The following is a 21,183-nucleotide window of genomic DNA, read 5'->3' on the forward strand; positions in this document are numbered from 1 at the left end:
AAAAATAAAATACATCATTGCCACAGCTAAAAAGCATGTTAAGACTCACAACAAGAATCTGTTTCTCTTATTATAAATAGAAGAACAGGCTATATAACATCCTGGGGGTAACAAAAAAACCCTCAAAGATATTTAAAATATTGCAAAAACAGCATACTCCCTGGGTACGTATAAAATCTGAATATTCAAGAGTGATTAGGAGTGAATACCCAGCCTTAACACCCACCAGACCTAAGAGTCTGGACTACTTGTAGCACCATGAAAAATGCATTAGAAAATCACAAAGGGACTTAATTCAAACCATTCTTTCCAGGAGGTTCACTTAGTCCTGGTAATAAACAATGATGCACAGATTTTTTTTTAAATTATTGGCTTATTAGAGTTACCTAGCAAGAAAAATTTTATATTATTTATTTTAGTACATCTCATGTACACAAAGCACCAGTTTAAACAGGGTTATCCAACACCTCTAGCATCCTGTTGCTCAGCCTGAAACTTCATTTCTTATAACATTTCTATGTTATACCCTTAAAACCAAGGAGGATAAAATTAGAAAGGTCATAAATACTGACAGAAAAATTTAGTTCCTGCCCTATCAAATTTCTGCCTCTCAAGTAAAATGTAGATGAATGACAAAATATAAAAGGCCTACTGCATTCTCTGGAACCTCCCAGCTCAGCAGAACAGGTCTGCCCACCAGGAGATAAACACAGGAGTTGAGGCAGCCAAAGGCAGGGCTCAATGCCTGTCAGGTCAGGCCAGGTCAGCCCTGCTACTGTGTGGTCATGCTGTTCTCCCACAAAGCAACTTTCCCACACACTTACCATTGGCGAGGGAACGAGGTCTGAGTGTGCACACAACTTGGGGAGCTCCGAGTCCAGCCTTTTTTACACCAAAATCCAGCAAATAGGGCTCCCCTGAGCACTAGCTTCCTGTGTGAAAAGCAATGCAGCTGCCTCTGTACCAGTGGTAACTCATTATTAGGATGCCCTTCTTAGGCATCAAGGGAGAATGGCATGCCAAGGTCTTGCACAGTTAAGAATCAAATACACATATTTGACAGTTGCATTTTAAAATTGCAGATCAAAAGCAACTTCTAGAAGAAAACTGATTTCTTCATAAATGAAATAAAGTATATAAAAAGCTGGAATGATGGTTAATTCACATACAAAAACTCATACAAAACCCCTACTTTTTCCAAACTACCTAGGTTCATACAGTTGATTCTACCACACAACTGTTCTGTACTATAATTACACACTAAAGTAAAGTACTGAGAAAATATCTCGGCTAGCAAACCGAGGTTTGACTTCTTGACAACTGCATTAAACTGCAGCACGTAGGCAGAGCCCAGAATCACCACTCTTAAGCAGGGTTCCCTTCCCCCTGCTCCAGTTTTCCACAGTGATTATTAAAGGAAGGAATCTGGTCTGTAAACGACTGGGTCATCCACTGCCCATTTGGAATGTCACTGAATGCTGATTCTCCTCTTAACTCTGCACTGTCAGCTGTTAGCCTGTCCTCAGAGAAGTTGCATGGCTCACTGTTGCCCAGATGCTCAGCGTAAGCACCTCCATACGCTGCTTCATAGCCTGGGTCATATTTTTCTTCCTTAACTGCCATCTTCTTTGCATCCTCTTGGGCAAGCTGTAGATCAAACATGTACTGCACCTCCTGAACGTCTGCGTTCAGTTCAATGCCTTTCAACTGGTCTCTTAAGTCCTTTAGCTTAATATAGTAATGGACTTTGTCCTGGGCTGGAGGAAACTGAGCACACCTTGCACTGGACGATGGCATAACATAGCAGAGAGTTTCTGTATCTGGGATCTTATGGGGTTGAAGCCCAAATTCCAAGTTCTTAACCTTTACTCCAAAAACTTCTTTACTAAAAATTTCATAAATACATTTTCCATTAAACACTGCTATTCGTGGCTGATATTTCTGTAATTTCTGTACTAGAATACGTCCTCCTTCACGAAATTCTTTACTGGAAAGATCCTTGCTGCTTGGCGTCGTCTGTTCTACCATGTTGGTAAATCCAATACCATACTTCCCTGGTAAAGTGTGATCATCCATGTGATTGAGCTGCACCTCACTCAGCCCTGACATAAACAGACACTTCCAAAAACGGTTCCCAGGTCCAGGATAATGATGCCCTTTGTAAGCAGCCATTAGTCCTGGGTTGATGCCAATAATCACAATGTCCAGATTGAAGGTCAAAATATCAGGGAGAGTCTTGGTCAAAAGTTCAGCTTCGGAAACCCCATTAAAACGGTCCACTTTTCTTTTTACTTTAAACGCATCTGTAATCTTTTCTTGCTTTTCTTTTGATTTTGGGGACTTGCCAGACTTCTTGGACTCAGCAGGTTTTTTGGGTTCCTCTGGTTTTTTTGGTTCAGTTGTTCTGGCTTTTCTTTTCCTTCCTTTTGGAGCCTCTTGTACTGGTTCCTGAGCAGGCTCTGGGGCTGGAAGTTCGCCTGGCATCTGCTGTTCCTTCATGACTGCCACATCAGGAGCTTCAGTCATCATTTGTTGAAATGGAAATGAATAAAATGCTTGAGCTTTACCAGGGAATAGCTGCCCGCGTTTTCCGCTTCCATGCTCCGCGGCCACTCGCGCCAGCAGCGTCTCCTGCGGTGCCAAGGGACAGCTGGTCTCTGGGAATGGCGGCAGGCGCACGACGACACCGGCGCCTGGAACCCGATTACTGGCGGGACCGGACAGCGGCTGGCCTCGTCGCCTCCCCGAGCTTCCACATCACCCCCCCTCCAGGAGCCCCCCTCCACGCCGCACCTCCGTCTCCTCGAAGCCGGACCTCCGCCTGGGTTTAATTCTTAGCATCATATATAAGATAAAATAAAGTTTCATCAGCAACTAAAAAATACATTGATTTTTTTTAAAGGAATCTGCTTAAAAAATTATATTCTACATAATTTTTAAAACAATACAGTAAAGATCCTTGGTAAGCATCTACCAGGTAACTCTTCCAGGCCATTGCAGACCTGGCTCTGTAAGAATCTGTAAGTTAATAATTCAATCAGAAAAAAAATAATAATTCAATCAGTTGCCATTATTCAGTCAATAAATACTCAGCAAATGTGTATGTGCTCAGAGCTTTGATATGTTGTAAAAGAGACAAATATGAGTGATATTTTAAAAATTTTATAGTTATAGATGGACAGCATGACTTTATTTTATTTATTTATTTTTATGTGGAGCTGAGGATCCAACCCAGTGCCTCACACAGGTTAGGCAAGTTCTCTGCCACTGAGCTACAGCCCCAGCCTGAGTAATAAATTTTTGACTGTCAAGAAACTTAATCTTAATAGTAGCTGAGGCCCAACATAAACAACCAAAATTACCCTAAAGGCAAAATGACACAGGAAAAGCACAAAACAGATGCAATGGGAGACAGAGGAAGAAGACAATGACAGTTGACAAGACACAATCACAAAATAAGAGGACCAGAATGAGAAGACAACCCATTCACCCTTGGCACTGGGATTCAGCACCACACTCAGACTAAGGTGAGGGGCTCAGAGCACCTTAGCTAAGAGCTAAGTTCTGTCTTCCACTTAAATCACCTGCCACCTTCATCCTCAGGCTCTTGAAGAGTTTTAGGGGTAAATTAATTGAGACAAGCCATACACTTGCTAATTTCCGGTATTGTCAATTTATAAGGAAATATTTTTATGTATTGTCATTTAATTGATGCATTTTATTTCTCATCATTTCAGCCAATATGCCTAATAGTATGCCCAGTGTACCTTAAGCAGCTGGCCAAGGACAAGCAGACAGTTGTGATGTATGGAAGACTGGCAATGGAGCAATACAGCCTGGCCACCCATTTGGGGGAAACAGAAAAATAAACGTTTTCCTTCTAGGGACTCCATCTTAGTTAAGTTGTTTAGGTGCCTAGGGGACCAAGAGAAAGAAGCAGCAACAATGACAGACAGTAGCTATGACTGTTGATAAGCCATGAATCTCATCCAGAGTACATGCAGACATGCAGCAGGGGCCAGTATTACTAGCACACTCTTTGTTCTCTCCCCTGTTTACCCAAGTGTTTTAAATGAGATAAATCTTTTTCTGCTCAATTTTAGACACTGCTGCAAAATTCCTCTATCCTTGGAGTGCAATTGCATGGTCAAAAGGAAGATGCAGCTGGGCGTGGTGTAATCCCAGCGGCTCAGGGGGCTAAGGCAGGAGGATTGCAAGTTCAAAGCGAGCCTCAGCAAAAGCGAGGTGCTAAGCAATTCAGTGAGACCCTGTTTCTAAATAAAATACGCTAGGGCTGGAAATAGGCTGAGTGCCCCTGAGTTCAGTCTCTGGTCCCGCCTCCAAAAGGAAAATGCAAATGGAATTGACAATTACCAAAATCATTAAAGCCCAATGGGTCAAGATGACTAATGTTCTCTTACATAGAAGCAGCAGCAGGGATTAGCAAATCAGTATATCAAAAAATTAACTGTGTTAAAAGAACAGAGAATCTCCTTTTGTCTCACTTCATGCTTGCATTATTGCTCATTCTATTTTCCTTAAGAGACTCAAGAACTCTCTTATCATTTTTCCAATGGTGTGTGCATTCTGTGGCAGAACATCAGGACTAAGATCATTTTCTTTCTTTTTTTAATTTACTTTCAGTTGTTGATAGACCTTTATTTTATTTATTTATATGCAGCGCTGAGAACTGAACTCAGTGCCTCACACATGCCAGACAAGTTGACTACCACTGAGCCCCAGCCCCAGCCCCTGAGATCATTTTATTATATGTGTAATACTAAGTAGAATGTCAACTGTATCGATTTATTAAAGGGGAAGTTTTCTGTTTTAAAGTACAAAATTAAATTCAACAAAACGTACACAAAGCACCAGATAAGAATTTGGAATTCAGGACCCTTCAGAGTTTTCCCCACTTCTCAAGCACTAACAATTCATTCTCCTTAGCAAGCAGGCTGATCTCTTCCCCAAGCTAGTAAGAAAGTGGTATATTTCATCTGTAGGTAACTCATTTGCAACAAAGATAGCCCATTCATTTGTATTGCAGCTTAACTTGCCACTAAAATGGACACAGACATACCATTCTTTACAAAGTGCTGCTTCCTTGGAAGGCTGTTAGACAATTGAACTGTTTCTTCCCTGAACTGCATTATAATTTCATCAATGAGTTCAATGATCATTTTTGAAATGACAACAATTGGGGGTTTTAATTTTTAAATTTTATCTATCTATCTATCTATTTATTTGTTTATTTGCAATGCTGGGAATTGAACCTAGGGCCTTGAGCTTGCTTGCTAGGCAAGCACTGTATCACTGAGCTATACTCACAGCCTTATTTTTAAAATTTTTGACTTTTAAAATGTTCTTGCATTCCTCAGAAAAATTGGAATGGAACTAGCATTTGGCCCTGTTATCCCACTCCACACTATATACCTAAAGGACTTAAAATCAGCATTATACAATGACACAGCCACATCAATGTTTATAGCAGCTCAATTTACAACAGCTAGGCTATGAACCAACTTATCCTTCAACAGATGAATGGATAAAGGAAATGTAGTATACATACACAATGGAATATTCTCAGAAGAATGAAATTATGGTAAATGGATGACTCTGTAGACTATCATGCTAACCAAATGTCAAGTGTTTTCTCTAATATGCAGATCTAACAATGGGAGCAGCTATGAAAGTTCAGTGGATTATACAAAGGAGAATGAAAGGAAGGCGGGGATAAGAATAGAAAAGACAGTAGAATGAATTGGACATGACTTTCCTATGTGCATAAATGAATACATGACCAGTGAAACTCCATATCATGTATAACCCACAAAAATGGGATTCTGATTAGTATAAGATGTACTCCATGTAAGTAAAATATGTCAAAATACATCTACCATCATGTATATCTAAAAGAACAAATTTTAAAAAGAGGAGAAAAAATAAAAAAGTAAAATGCTGTTGCATTAAGTTGCATACTTATTTAGAGGTGATTATATATGTGTATGCAATTTTCTGGTTACTAAGGAGTACATAAAAAAAGCTGGGCACCATGGCATATGCCTGTAATCTCAGCAAGTTAGGAGGCTGAGGCAAGAGGATTGTAAGTTTGAGGCCAGCCTTAGCACCTTGATGAGCCCCTGTTTCAAAACAAAACATTTTTAAAAAGGGGCTAAGAATGAAGCTTAGTGGTAAAGCACCCCTGGGTTCAATTCCCAATACTGGGTTGGGGTCACAGAAATAAAAGAAATACTCAAAACAAAAAAAATGTAAATAATAATATTTTTCCCTTCAACAGCCCAAAATCTAATTATAGAAAGCCAGACATTCAGACTTTAAGTACTTGATAAACAAGGCAGAAGAAATGATTGAGTGCAGACAATTTACCACACTCACTTAATGGGTTAAAACAGCATGGATGTATTCTCTTAAAGCTCAGGAGGTTAGGGCTGGGGTTGTCACTCAACGGTAGAGCGCTCACCTAGCATGTCCAAGACCCTGGGTTCAGTCCTCAGCACCACATAAAAATAAATAAATAAAATAAAAAGGTATTGTGTCCAACTACAACTAAAAAATAAATATTAAAAAAAGTTAAGGAGGTTAGACCTGTGAGCTGTCAGGCCTGGTCAATATGCTGTGTGCAACCCCAGTTCCCCTGTCCCACCCAGAATGCCCAGATGAGGCCAAGTGGGTCTGAAAGTCATCAAGAAAAGCTCATCCAAGGTCCTGTCTAGCTCCTAGACACCATGTCAGACATGATCTGGGTGGGGACCAAAGCCTTCTCTCCCTGGCTGGCAAGAGGAAGTGCAGGGAGAACGTGCCCAAGGGGTCTTTGAAGATACTCTGGGACTGGCTGTATTTGCACTGCTACAAGCCCTGCCCCTCAATTCAGAAGCTGAGCTTTCTGGACAAACCAACCTCTCAGTGCTGCACATATATGTCTGGCTCATCAACCTCTGGCGGTGGCTTCCCCAGACACGCTTTGGCAGGATGGCAAAGTCCCTAATCAGTTTAATATTTCCTGTCATGGTGCTAAGCCCTGGAAAGTGGCCCTGCCAGGTGGTAATAGCTGCTTACTGTAACAGTGCTGACTGTATCAGTACCAGGCCCATCAGTGTGCTCTTTGTCTGTGTGCCCATGCTGCTCCACACAGGCCAGTGGAGAAAGCCAGCAGCCTTCTTCCAACAGAGAGAACCCCTCTCCTGCTGACTTCTAGTAGTACACCTGACCAGGGCTGAGGCTGGGAACCCCACAGGTGGACTCATCAACACACCACAGTTGATAAACTAGGCAGAAGAAATGATTGAGTGCAGACAATACCCTCACAGGTAGGAATTAGAGTCAATTGAAAGAACTAGGCCTTCATCAGGAGCACCAGGACTTGGCACCCTAGATCCTACACATTCCCATCACTTTAGTTTTTGAGAACCCCAAGAAGGCATCAGCCAACAGGGGTGCTCAAAGCTCAAGCCAGCTGTTCTGGGTTTCTGGTTCATTTCCCTTCTATACAGAAGGTCTTCTATAGATCACTGCCAAGCATCAGGACCATCTTCTCTGTCCAGAGGTCTTTAGCAGGATGGTGTCAGCTGGCATCACTGCATTGTGACAGGGACTGCTCTGCTAACTCTGCCAAGTCTCCAGGCCTCCTCAGTGATGAGACAAAAGATCCATAGAAAGGAAAGGCCTCAGGCTGGGGTTGTGGCTCAGGGTAGAACACTTGTCTAACATGTGTGAGGCACTGGGTTCGATTCTCCACACCACATATAAATAAACAAAATAAAGGTCAAAACAAAACAAAACAAAACACCAACCTTGTAAAAAAAAAAAACTGCCAACTCTAATCAGAGGCATACAGAAAAGGGAATACAGGGAAATTTGGGGAGGACAGTTTTCAATCCCCAGTATTCATCAATAACCTTTTTAATCAATGAGGTGGTATCATGGAGGGGAGGGAGGGCCACTCTGCCTTCCAGACCATATCTCAGCACATTATGGGATGGCCAGCCACAAGCCTTCAGGCAACAACAGGAAGCCCAGGTCAAAATGCCTCAAAGAGGGCTCACAAGAACCCCCTCCCTTCCCTCAAACAGAGGCCTGCCTCAGGGGCATAACACAAGGGCTACAAGGGGAGATGCCTGCCTCTGTAATCCATAGCCCAAAGTCCCTGACACACAGCAAGTGATGAGGAGTTTCCAACCACTCAGAATAGCTCCACACAGAAACTTCTGTGGGTCCTGAGGGATGTGGGCTGCTGATAAGTAGAGATGGCTGAGAAGCTGGTTCTCTTTCTCAGGACAAGTACAACAAAGGTTTGGTTATAAATGGCCAGAAAGCATATTGGACAAGACAGGGCTATTGATCAGGAAATAATGCTCTGGTGGAAGCAGCACTCTTTTCAATGAGTAATTAAGATGGTGTCACTTGATAACTACTCCAGGGATCATCCCTCTTTCAGCTCAGTGTCATTAATCTGGTGTCATGGCAACAGGCTGGCCTTGGGTTCTCCCTCTGGACCTTTCTTGTGCTAATGTGGCAATCTCCTGCCTCTGCACTGGTGTGTACATCCTTGCAGTTCTTGTTCCCTTAGCAGCAGCAGCAGCAGCACTGGGGAACTTGCTAGAATCTCAGAAGCTCAGAATCTCAGACCCCACCCCAGCATCAGAATCTGACCTTAGCAGCATCCCCAGATGATTCAGAGTCACAGTCAAGTTCAGAAAGCACTGCCAGATAGAGACTTCCCTTTAAAAACACCAGCAACAGCTTCATGCAGAGGTTTCTCTTCTGAAGAGCCACTTTTTTTTCTTTTAGTGAGCCTTGCTGGCCTGTCAAGATTTCAACAAAGAGTATGAGAGAGACACTGTTTATACTGTAAGGAGAAAGCCTGGGAATGTAGCCTGGGACTCTGGACTGTGAATCTGGAATCATGTTCCAGCTGTATAAAGCAGAGGAGGCTGTTCCAGAATCTGTACCAAACAAATGACAAAGCAAGCTCCATTCCAGCCAGGCTACAAGAGGATCCATCACAGCAATGAATTTCTTGTCTAAACACTGACCTAAGAATGTTCATGAAAAAGTGTTGCTATCCTAGAGAATCAAGTTTGAAGGATTTTCCTCCATTCCTAGAAGGCACAGGAAAGGCCACAAGCCAGGTCTCTACAATCACAATGAAATGAGAAAGAAGCCAATTCCCTGGATACTTTCATTCCTCCTAGTGGGAGTAGATCTAATCCTCAACAGTGTAATAGGGAGAAGTTCATCACAATGTAAGTGAGTCTCCTGACACCGCTTATCCAATTGAACCTTAAAGTCCTGTTCATCCAGAACTCCGCAATCTATAGACAGTATATAACTTCCATCTAATGTTTACACTTTTGGTCAGTAATCATATCACCTCTGCCCAAAAGCTGGCCCATTGTCTGAGACAACAATTATTGGGACACAAAATCTGGGAATAATTTCCCAGAGAAGCATCCTAGTATCTCCCTAGCCTTTTCAGTGCGGGTGGGAAAGGCTTCCACCCAGTGTTTGAACACACAAAAACCAAAAGTTATTTATAGCCCCCTGAGCATGTAGTTCAGTGAAGTTTACTTCCAAGTCTTCAAAAGATGCTCCTCCTATAGTTTGGATTCCTGTTGGGAGCTCTGGGCCCTGACAAGGATTGTTGTGAGCACAAACCTCACATTGTTTGCAGATCATCCAGGTGTTGCTTGTGAGCCAGGGGACATAGAACTGTCTCAAGTGCTGTATGTGAAGCCACATTTAAAGATAGGTAGTTAGTGTAGTTAGTAAATCGGGTCTAATATTGAGTAAAATAAAAAATGAAGGCCATATTGAGAATGGAGCCCAGGGAAGCAGAACAGCACTTGGGGAAATTGAAATGTTAATGTTCCCAAGGCCCAGAGCCCATTCTAAAGGAATGTTAAAGAAGCAGCTCCCAGCAAACTGGCAGCCCCAGGCCCTTCCTGCCCAGATTATTCCTCTGGCCCATCTATCCCTCACCTTTAGTCTTCTCACCTACATTCTATCACTGCAAGATATCAGAACAAAGGACAGAAATGTGGGAAAGATGAAAGAAGACCTTAGCTATAATCCCTTCCACAGATTCCACCTCTTGGTTACCCTTCTTCCTCCAGGGAGAAGTCTTTTCTGCTGTCCTTAATAAAGTTTCTACTTTCCACTCTAAACTTGCCTGGGTGTGCTTCTCTGGTGTTATACTTCAGCATTGCGGAAGCAAGGACTCATCACCTGTAAACAGCGGTAACATAGGTCCAACATGTTTTCCTGCGAAACTGTCTGATAAAGGCTGGGGCTAGAATCTCCGGGATAGCTATTCCAGCCATCAGAAAATCTCCACCATCCACCTAGGAGAAAAGTTTCTTTTTCAGTCTTAAATCACTTACTTTCATGTTGGGAGTATGTTGGCTCCTATTCTGTTAGCTAGTCAGCCAGACAGAAGGGCAGCATTTAAACCTGGGACTGGATTTTCTTCCCGTTTCTTTCAGATAGCTAACCTGGCCTCTCTGTCAACTCTCTGGTGCCTGAGAAACCACAGTGTTTCCCTTTCGATGACATTGGCAATATATAATCACAACCTTCCTTGGAGCCCACAGTGCATCCAAAAGTTTAAGAATTTCTTGCCCATACATCATGTCCCTTTTTTTTTCTCTCCTAAGTTAATTAGCATACATAAGGCCCTATGAACATGAAGGGTAGCCAACACATATTTTGAGTCTATGTAAATATCCACACAACTCCTGCTGTCAGCTGAGGTGCTTGAATCAAAGCAATAAGTTTTACTTTTTGTGCTGAAGTTCCCTGAGGCAGAGGTTCTGCCTTGACAGTGGAGTCCAGAGTGACCATTGTATATCCAGCAAAACATACCTCATCTTTTATAAAACTGCTTCCATCTGTGAAGATCTCTGCATCAGCGACTTTGATAGGCTGGTCTGTTAGGTCTGGTCTGCTGGAGAACACTTCATCCATGACCTCAACACATATGTGATCAGGTTTTCCAGGTCCAATGGGCAGCAAAGTTGCTGGGTTTAGAGTTCTGAGGACCTTGACGTGGATACGTGGATTTTCACATATCATGCCCTGATATTTGACCATTTTTTCATTAGTCAACCAATAGTGTCCTTTATATTCTAACAATGTCAAAATTGAATGAGGAACTCTGACAACCAGCTCTTGTCCCATGGCCAGTTTATCAGCTTCCAATACCAGAAGAGCTGTGGCTGTAAGGGCCCGTAAACAAGGTGGCCAGTCCTGGGCTACAGAGTCCAGCTGTTTAGACAAATAGGCCACTGGAGGGTTCCATGTCCCCAGCATCTGAGTCAAAACTCCCATAGCCACTCCAGACCTATCATGGACATACAGAAAGAAAGGCTTTGTGAGGTCAGGGAGCCCTAATCCAGGTGCACCGGTGAGTGCTTGTTTAATGTCTTCAAAGGCCTTTTGCTTAGTTGGCCCCCATATTAGAGGATCCCATTCTCCCCTCTTTGTGGCTTCATAGAGGGGTTTTGTCTTAACTGAAAGATGGGGATCCATATATGGCTGAACTCAGTAGCCCCCAAGAATTCTCTAGTCTGATGGCAGGTTGAAGGGACTGGAATTGAGCAGATCTCCTGTTTCTTTTGAGGCCCAGTGGTTGTTCTGTTCTGTTGCTGAGTCAGATGGTGACTAAGGTATTTGACTTTTTCTTGATAGATGTAGACTTTTAAGTTAGAGTCCAGTGCTGTCACAAAGATGGTGTACTCAAGCACCTGGGAGGAACTGTCATTTAGGGAAGGGAGGCATATATAGAGCCTCTGGCGCTTTAAGATGCAGGATTTTATTTTATTTTATTTATTTATTTATTTATTTTTTGTTATCTCCCAGTGCAGGATCTTGGCTGCTAGGATTCTCCAACTCTTAAATCTAATGTAAATCTTAACAGAGACTGATGACCTGGGACATCATTTGTGTAAAAGCCACTTATGTCAGTCTCGTCGTGGGCTGTCTGCCAAGGATGGAGGGCAGTGGTGTGGTCCTGTGCAGGTCCCAGTGTGGCAGCCACATTGTGCCCACCTAGGTGTTGCTCCTTGAATGTGTGGCTTTCTCCTCCTGCCAGGTGGAAGCCTGCTCTAATTATCCATAGTAGCTGCCCCGCTTGTGTTTTTGTTCAGGATGCCTGGGTGCATGGGGCTCTGTGTCCCTTCCTGCTGGTGGCTCCCAGTATGTGGCTTGGAGCCAGGGTGGCATGTCCTTTTGGAGTGAGCACCCTATGGCCCACTATCGGCTGTTAACATGAACATATTCATGGTTCATTTGGAGGCTTGCAGAAGCTGAGCCCTCCTGAGGTGCTGGGTCCCGTGCATCAGATGCAGTTGTGTGTCTATGGGACCCCTGCCATATTCATCAACCATCAATTTCCAAGCAAGTGGGAAGAAACTGAAAGGAGGGGCTAGGGCCAAAGGCTGGAGGAAAACATTCACTCCTTCTCTGTTCAAGGCTTAGCATTTGAGCATGGCAGTGGGTGCTTGCCTGCTGGGGCCACTGGAGGCTTCCCATTTTTCTGGCCATGCTTTTTTTCCTTATAAACATTTGGACCATTGGCTTTGTTCTAGTGAGACCCCCCCCCCCCTTTGAGTGACCTCTGGGTTTGTGGTGAGGGCCACTGTAAGAAGATCCATCCTCCTCTTCATCTTTTTGGTCTGCCTGTCTTTGAGTCTCTGGATCTTGATTGATGAAAACTGTGGTGGCCACCTTAATCAGCTCACTGGCACACTTCTCAGTAAAGCCCTCTAGGATTGTAATTTTTGGCAAATGGCTCTCTGAGCCCGTCCCACTAAGGCTGCCTTGATCACCTGTTGCTTGCACCTGTGCATTTCTTTACTGACAAACTTGCATTGTGGCTGTTACACTTGTATGTGCCCCTCCTCCCCCGGGCACCTCTGGGCAGGGAGAAGGGCGGCAACGGAGGTGGCCTGGACATTTAGCTCTGAGTCAGTTGGGCACATCTCTTTTGATTATTGCTGCCAGAGAAATGTTCAGGGCTATGGAGGGTGGGACACGGAGATGCTGGAGCAGCGGGAGGCTTATCTCAGCTCTGATTGTCTGCAGATGTGCTGGGCTTAGGCTGGGGCTCAGGGCTGGCTCTGATTCCTTCTAACTCTTGGGCACAGACAGTGTGTTTTGTTCTCTTTTTACTTTTCTTTTAGAGTTTCTATGAGGGCTTCTTGACATCTCTTCATTTTTAGACCTTCTTTGTTGAGGCCCCGTCCTAGGTCTGGATAACGGGCTGCATCAGATCAGTCATGGCCCAAGCTTTCTCCATGTAGGAGGGAGAATGATTTTTCCAGCTTATGATCTCAGTGGTGGTGAAAGGCTGGCACACAAAACTGCCTTGTCTCCCTCAGACATTTCCCTTCTGGTCAACATGGGTATGTCCTTTAGTCCCTTGCAGGGGCATCTGGAGAGTTCTCATCTGAGTTGTGGCTATGGTCTTAGGACAGATCTCCTACCTTCATCTTTGGAGGTGAAAGAGTCTTTGGTCCTAGGAAACCTTTAGCTCTGAGGACATCACAGAGGAAGGAATAGCCAGTATTGGGGGCCATCATTTGTTGCCTCTGAGGACAAGGGGGCTGAAAGGAGAGTCTGTTGTCCCAGTGGTCTTGGCAAAGTTGGGTAGAGTGGCACATAAGGTCTTGGGTCGTCTTCTGGCTCACAGGAAAAACTGTTTGCCTTCCTCTTTCCTAGTCAGATTTTCTGTTTAGCTGCTTTCCTCTGGGTCTTAGAGACGCTCCTGGTGAACATCAGCTTGGACTGTCCATCTAGACAGGCTCTCAACCAAGGGGGCTGTTTCTGAACTATCTCTTGCAAGCAATCAATATAAGCAAATTGGTTCAGGGGTTCCAATAACAATCAAAAGGATCTCAGCAATGACTCTCTCTTCTAAAGATCCATCTGGTGGCCAGCCCACATCTTGGGTGGGCCATTCTAATTCACAGAGTATACAACCTTTGTGGAGTGAGTTTCACTCCACAGTTACCAGGAAAACCTTCCTAAAGGTTTCTAACACACATGTCAGAAGGCTCAGTTTCCTTAGTGTGCCTCCCATGTTCCATCCTGCATCGGTGGAGCACACTTTAGAACAAAACACGCTTAGGACAAGAGTTGCTTCGTCCATCTCCTGCCACTCCTCTCATGGGGACTTAGGGCCCTCTTAGCCTTGCAAGTCGGTATCAACCGCTGACCTGGAGCTTTCACCTGGATGTTGGTGGGTGAAATTCCGCCATAGACTGTATGAGGTGCCACGGAACCGCGGATCAGGACTCTGCACTTGCTTTGGCCCTCGGGTTGGGTCGGAAACCTTCCCTTTGTCTGTCTCATTCACAAAGTTTCACACACTTTCCCACAGACATGGCCAGGACAGAATTTCTATACCGCCCAAATTCCAATAATTCCAAACCAAACAAAAAGGGAGTCACGGTTTCCCCTCTGCTCGCTGTCCCTGAACAGAGACTACTCTGGCGACTCCCCGGGTTCATTTCAGCTTCAACTAGTTTGGACAGTACTCGGGACCCAACAGAGGTTGATCTGTTGTAGGGACAAACGAGGCAAGGCAAGGCACCGAAGATGGCAGGAAACAGTTTTATTTGGCTGCAGCCAGGTTCAGAGGGTACAGCCTTTGCTGTAATCAATCAATTCCCTGAACCTCGAGTTCAGGGAGTTTCAGCGTTTTATACCCAGCGTGTAAGGGGAGGGTCTCAGAAGTTCACAGTCTGCAGAAGTTGACATAAAAGCAGCTTTTTCTTTCACTGTTTTGGTCAAGTTAACTCTTCAAGGACAACACCTGAGAAGGGGAGAGCTTCTTTTCCCCTTTTTTCCTCTCCCTGCCAGTTGTTACCAAGGAACCCAATTGTAACTTATCTTAAAAATATAGACATCTCTGTGAAGCCCAGCTCAAGGCCAGAGGCCTTGTTTGCACATTTCTTCAAAGTACTATACTGAATATGTTTGTGAAAAACTAGTAAGGGGGTGTCCAGCACCTGGAGTGCTGCTACCTTCTCTGCCAGTGGCCAAGTCAAACAGGGCAACAAGAATATAGGAAGTTTATCTACATTGAACTCTTTTGCAGAGACTCTTTTGCTGACAGTCCTAAAATCAGCCATGGTAAAGATTTCTGGAGAAGCCCAGTTAAGACCTTCCTGTGGAGAGAGGGGGTGCCACTTCAATGCTTCAGGGTCTGAGCTGTGGTCTTATTAGAAAACCTGTGGGTGTTCTGGCTGTTCTGGGAACATCCCTTCTCCCCCTAGATTGTGACCTGTGCTTCAACTCCTGTTGAACTGGGTGGCACTTTTGGAAATTTGTATACTATGCTGAGCATTCTCTTCAGGTCCTAGGTGTCTTGTTGCTAAATTTAGATGCAGCCTGCTCTTTCTTTCCTTTGTCTTTTTTGTCTTGTGAAGGAGAATCAGAATTCTTTGGTTGCCCACTCAACCCCTCCCTACCTCTCCTGACTCTGATTGGTCTGTGGTTCTCTGAACTGTCCTGCTCTGCCCACTGTCTGTTAAGGTATCTGCTTCTATTGCCCTTTGCTGTTTGGATTTTTCTGTGGGTGACCCTCAACTGACCTAAGGTCTGCAGCTTCAATGTACTCCTTGTTGGCCCCTTATAGTTCTTTTTTGCTTTTTGGTATTGGGGATCAAATATGCCTCACAATCCTAGGCAAGCACCCTACCACTGAGCTATGCCCCTAGCACCTTAGTAGAGCTTCTTAATGTTTGTGCCTCTGTATCATTTAGAAAATGAAATAATTTTATTTTACTAAATTGTGAAAACAAAGAGTTTATTTTAAAATTCAAGTGATGTAGAAAGGTCTCATTAGGAAGTAGTTGTGGAAATCATAGTCTAATGTGACTCCAGTATTAATATTTTCATAGTTAATTTGAGGTTATCACCCTGGATTTGTGTTTTCCATGCACATATAACACATAAATTTACCTGAATGAACTCACATTTTGTTCCCTGGTATTTTAAAATTTTGATTCTTATTTATTTATTTATTGGCACCAGGAATTGAACCCAGGGGCACTTAACCACTGAGACACATCCCCAGCCAATTTTTAATTTTTTAATTAGAAACTGTGTCTCACCAAGTTGCTAAGGGCCTCATAAGTTGCTGAGACTGGCACTGAATTCTCAGTCCTCCTGCCTCTGCTCCCCTAGTGGTTGACCTCCAAACATGAGCCTCTGCTCTTGGCCTGTGGGTGACCTTCTAAGAAGGGCTTTAAAGTCCAGTGTGGAGAGAGATGCTGAATCTAGCACAAACTGCTGGCCTTTCATTCCCTTGTGAACACAAGGGTGGTGGTACCTGCACCATGTACTTCTTCAGTGGAGTGGAGGGATTATAATTTAAAAATTTTAGCATGAGATTGATCTCTTTTTAGGTGCAAAGGGATGGAAACTATCCTTAGGTCTCAGGGTCTGAACTGTCTTATTAGAAAAACTGTGGGTGTTCTGGCTGTTCTGGGAACATTCCCTCTCCCCCTAGATTGTGATCTGTGCTTCAACTCCTGTTGGACTGGGGGGGGGGGGGCTCTGGAAATTTACATTATTTGCATAGAATACTATGCTGAGCACTCCCTTTAGGTCCTCAACATCTTGTTGCTAAATTTAGCAGCCCGCTCTTTCTTTCCTTTGTCTTTTTTGTCTTGTGAAGGAGAATCAGAATTCTTTGGTTGCCCACTCAACCCCTCCCTACCTCTCCTGACTCTGATTGGTCTGTGGTTCTCTGAACTGTCCTGCTCTGCCCACTATCTGTTAAGGTATCTGCTTCTATTGCCCCTTGCTGTTTGGATTTTTCTGTGGGTGACCCTCAACTGACCTAAGGTCTGCACAGCTTTAATCTCCTCCTTGTTGCCCCTTATAGTTCTTTTTTGGCTTTTTGGTATTGGGGATCAAATATGCCTCAAAATCCTAGGCAAGCACCCTACCACTGAGCTATGCCCCTAGCACCTTAGTAGAGCTTCTTAATGTTTGTGCCTCTGTATCATTTAGAAAATGAAATAATTTTATTTTACTAAATTGTGAAAACAAAGAGTTTATTTTAAAATTCAAGTGATGTAGAAAGGTCTCATTAGGAAGTAGTTGTGGAAATCATAGTCTAATGTGACTCCAGTATTAATATTTTCATAGTTAATTTGAGGTTATCACCCTGGATTTGTGTTTTCCATGCACATATAACACATAAATTTACCTGAATGAACTCACATTTTGTTCCCTGGTATTTTAAAATTTTGATTCTTATTTATTTATTTATTGGCACCAATAAATAAATTGGAATTGAATCCAGGGGCACTTAACTACTGAGCCACATCCCCAGCCCATTTTAAAATTTTTATTTAGAGACAGGGTCTTGCAAAGTTGCTTAGGGCCTCACTATGTTGCTGAGGCTAGCTTTGAATTTACACTCCTGCAGCCTCAGCCTCCAGAGCCACTGGGATTACATGCCTCTGCCATTGCACCTGGCTTGTTCCCTGCTGCCTTATGTGACAGTTTGTCTTAAGGTTTTTCATGTCAGTAAATGGAAACATGAATAACTTAAAAAAATTGTGGAGCATTTTTTTTCTTTTTGTATTTATTTATTTATTTTTAGTTTTGATGGACATAGTAACTTTATTTTATTTATTCATTTCTATGTGGTGTTGAGGATGGAACCCAATGCCCCATACACGTGATGGGAGCCCTCCTTCACTGAGAAGGAAGCCCTGGAGCATTTTCAATATTCACAAAAGTTGAGAGATTGTGCTTTTGCCACTTTTCACCTCTTCAATAATTCTCCATGCATGGCCAGCAAAACCATTGCATTGAATGTTCTATTGTGTACCTCTCAAAGTTAAGTTCTCACAAAGACTTAAGACTATCGGGGCTCAAGCGGTAGCGTGCTTGCCTGGCATGCGTGCGGCCCGGGTTCGATCCTCAGCACCACATACAAAACAAAGACGTTGTATCTGCCGATAACTAAAAAATAAATATTAAAATTCTCTCTCTCTCTCTTTAAAAAAAAAAAAAAAGACTTAAGACTATCAACAGTAATTCATTACTATTGTCACACTGGTGGTGTTTGGATTTTCTTAGTTGTCTCAAAACATGGAAAGTTTGTTTGCCTCATGGTCTAAATAGTTTCCCAAAGGCTGAGTGATATTTTGTTTGGATGCACTCTAATTTACTCCATCCTATTGAGGGAGTGGTGATGCCAGAAGTGTGCCATTAGTGTGCTGAAACTTATCTCCTAGGGGGAGGACCCTTCCACCCTTTGACCCTGGGGGTGGAGTCCACACCCCAGGATATAGCTGTGGCTTTGTAAAGGAAGTCCCAAAGTGATTCTCCGTTTTGTGAAGAGCCTGCAGGAAGGTGTCTTAAGCAATTTGGAAGCAGTCTTCAATCTCCAACTTCTACCCCTGCAAAACGGTAAGAAATAAATGGTTGTTTGCAAGGTAGAGATGCCATGGGGTCTTGTTTTAGAAGCCTGAATGAGCCAAAGCTTGGATATTTCCTCATAGTAGTCTGCCGTTGTTTGTTTAAACTAGTTTTGCTAATGGGGATTGAGCCTAGGACTACTTTATCACTGAGCTACATCTCCAAAATATATTTTTAGTTGTCAATGAATCTTATTTTACTTTTGTATATGTGGTGCTGAGAATTGAACTCCACATCTCACACATGGTAGGCAAGCGCTCTACCACTGAGCCACAATCCCGGCCCCCTCAGTCCATTTTTGTTATTTATTTTACTTTTTATTCTGAGTTAATAGGGTCTCACTGACTTGCTTGAGATTGGCCTAAAATTGGTATCCTCTAGTCTCGTGCTCCTGAATACTTGGGATCTACTCATGCGCTAGTTCGCCCACATTATTTGCCCTTATTTAAGCGAGTTTGTGGAATATATTTGTTGAATTGGCCCGAACTCTTCAAAATGAGTTTGTGGAAGTGGAATCGCTGGTCCAGCAACAGGGTTGTGAGTCTTTGCATTTCTGCCGGTTCAGTAGGTAGACTTCCTTTGTATTTTGTTCAGCACCTGGGTGGTAGAACATTTTTGTCTTTTTATATTTTGGGGGGGTCCCGGGGTTTGAACCCCAGGGAGATTAATTACTGAACCACTTTCCCAGGTGGTTTTTTATATTTTATTTAGAGACAGGGTCTGGCTAAGTTGCTTAGGGCCTTGCTAAATTGCTGAGACTGGTTTTGAATTGGTACTCCTGCCTCAACATCCTGAGCTCTGCTGAGATTATGGAGTGTGTGCCACCTTGCCCAGCCAGTCTTTTCTTTTAATTGCTTTTTGGTTCTTTTTTTTTTTTTTGCCAGTACTAGGAATTAGACCCAGAGGTGTTCTACCACTGAGCTTTATCCCTGGCCTTTTTAAATTTTTTATTTAGAGGCAGGCTAGCTTGGAACTTTTCATCCTACTGCCTCACCTCCAAAAGTAGAGTTATTTCATATTTGTTGTTGTTGTTTGTTTTCTTTTTCTGGAAGAGGGTCTTCCTATGTTGTCCTAAAGTTCAGGTTTCAAGTTGTCCTCCTGCCTCAGCTTTCTGAGCGGCTGAGACTACAGGCTGGTACTTTCTGGGTCCAGGTTTAGGCGTTTGTTTTTTTATTTTCCTTATTATTTTCATCCAAATAGAGGTTTGACTCCAGTTGGGTGAAGTTTTCATCATTTCAGGAAAGTTTTGCAGTTTTATAATTGTAGAGCTTGCATGAGAGTTTATTCCTAAGTGTTTTATTATATATATTTTAGAGAGAGAGAGAGAGAGAGAGAGAGAGAGAGAGAGAGAGAGAGAGAGAGAATTTTGTAATATTTATTTTTTAGTTCTCGGCGGACACAACATCTTTGTTCGTATGTGGTGCTGAGGATCGAACCCGGGCTGCACGCATGCCAGGCAAGCGCGCTACCACTTGAGCCACATCCCCAGCCCAGTGTTATATATTTTTAACAATTGCTGATTTCTGTGCTGAGGGTATAGGGTGAATGTTGAGCCTGTGTGGAGGCCCTGGGGTTTAATGTCTAGTGTTCACCTGCAGCGGCTCGCCAGCCACTCCCTAACCCTTCAACCCCTCATTTATTCCTAATGAGTTTTCCCCATTGTGTTCTAACTGGTTATCCTTTTTAATATAGATATTTGTTTTCTAGCATTTTTATGAGTTAATGAATGATAATATACATGCTCTATTTTTGGCAGAACTGGAGATTAAATTGAGAGATACACTGATGGGCCAGCTTCCCCCCCCCCCCCTTTTGGGGATTTAAGGGTTAATCACAGATATTTTTCTGCTATGGAGATACATCTCAAACCCTTTTTACATTTTTTAAGTTTTTTCCTTTTTTTTTTTTTAGTTGTAGTTGGACCCACTGCCTGTATTTTATTTTTATGTGGTGCTGAGGATGGAACTCAGCATCTCGCACCTGCTAGGCCACAACCCCAGCCCCACTTTTTACTTTTTAAGACAATGTCTCCCTCAGTGGCTAAAGCTGGCTTCAAACTGGGATTCCTCTTTCCTCAGTTTGAAGAGTTGTTGGGATTAAAGGAGTGTCCCACTGTAACCAGCTGGACATTAATTCTCTTGTGTGTGTGTGTGTGCGTGCGTGTGCATCCTGTGTGTGTGTGCGTGCATCGTGTGTGTCGTGTGTGTGTGTGTGTATGAGTGTGTGTGTGTGTGTGTGTGTGTGTTTGATACTGGGGATTCAAACCAGGGGAGTTTCAACATTAAGCTACAGCTATGCATTTTTGTTGTTGTTGTTTTTCCCTAGGGATTGAATCCAGGGCTCTTAAGCACTGAGCCCCATCTTCAGCCTTTTTAAAATATTTTACTTAGAGACAGGGTCTCACTGAGTTGCTTAGTGCCTTGCTAAGTTGCTGAGGCTGGCTTTCAACTCACAATCCTCCTGCCTCGCCTCTGGAGCCGCTGGGATTACAGGTGTGCACCACCTTGCCTGGTTTTGCCATGACAATTTTCACTGCTTATTTTGGCAGAAGGTCTGATTTCCCAGGCTGCTCTCTAACTTTCATTCCTCCTGCCTTAGTGCCTTAGTTCCCCTCTCAGAGACTGAGAGGGGATTATAGATGGTCACCTCTGTGCCTGGCTCTCACATTTTCTAATGAAGACTTTTCCTTTAAAGTGTTTATGATAATCAATGGTAATCTTA

At 43.3% G+C, this 21,183-nt stretch overlaps 2 pseudogenes; one reads left to right on the forward strand and one right to left on the reverse strand.

Moving 5' to 3' along the window:
- Nucleotides 1-1,285: 1,285 nt before the first annotated feature.
- Nucleotides 1,286-2,600, reverse strand: LOC114083930 (G/T mismatch-specific thymine DNA glycosylase pseudogene; annotated as a pseudogene).
- Nucleotides 2,599-15,325, forward strand: LOC114086386 (homeobox protein TGIF2-like; annotated as a pseudogene).
- Nucleotides 15,326-21,183: the final 5,858 nt, after the last annotated feature.

Source organism: Marmota flaviventris, chromosome 5 (assembly GCF_047511675.1).
Source record: "Marmota flaviventris isolate mMarFla1 chromosome 5, mMarFla1.hap1, whole genome shotgun sequence".
NCBI classification, from domain to species: Eukaryota; Metazoa; Chordata; class Mammalia; order Rodentia; family Sciuridae; genus Marmota; species Marmota flaviventris.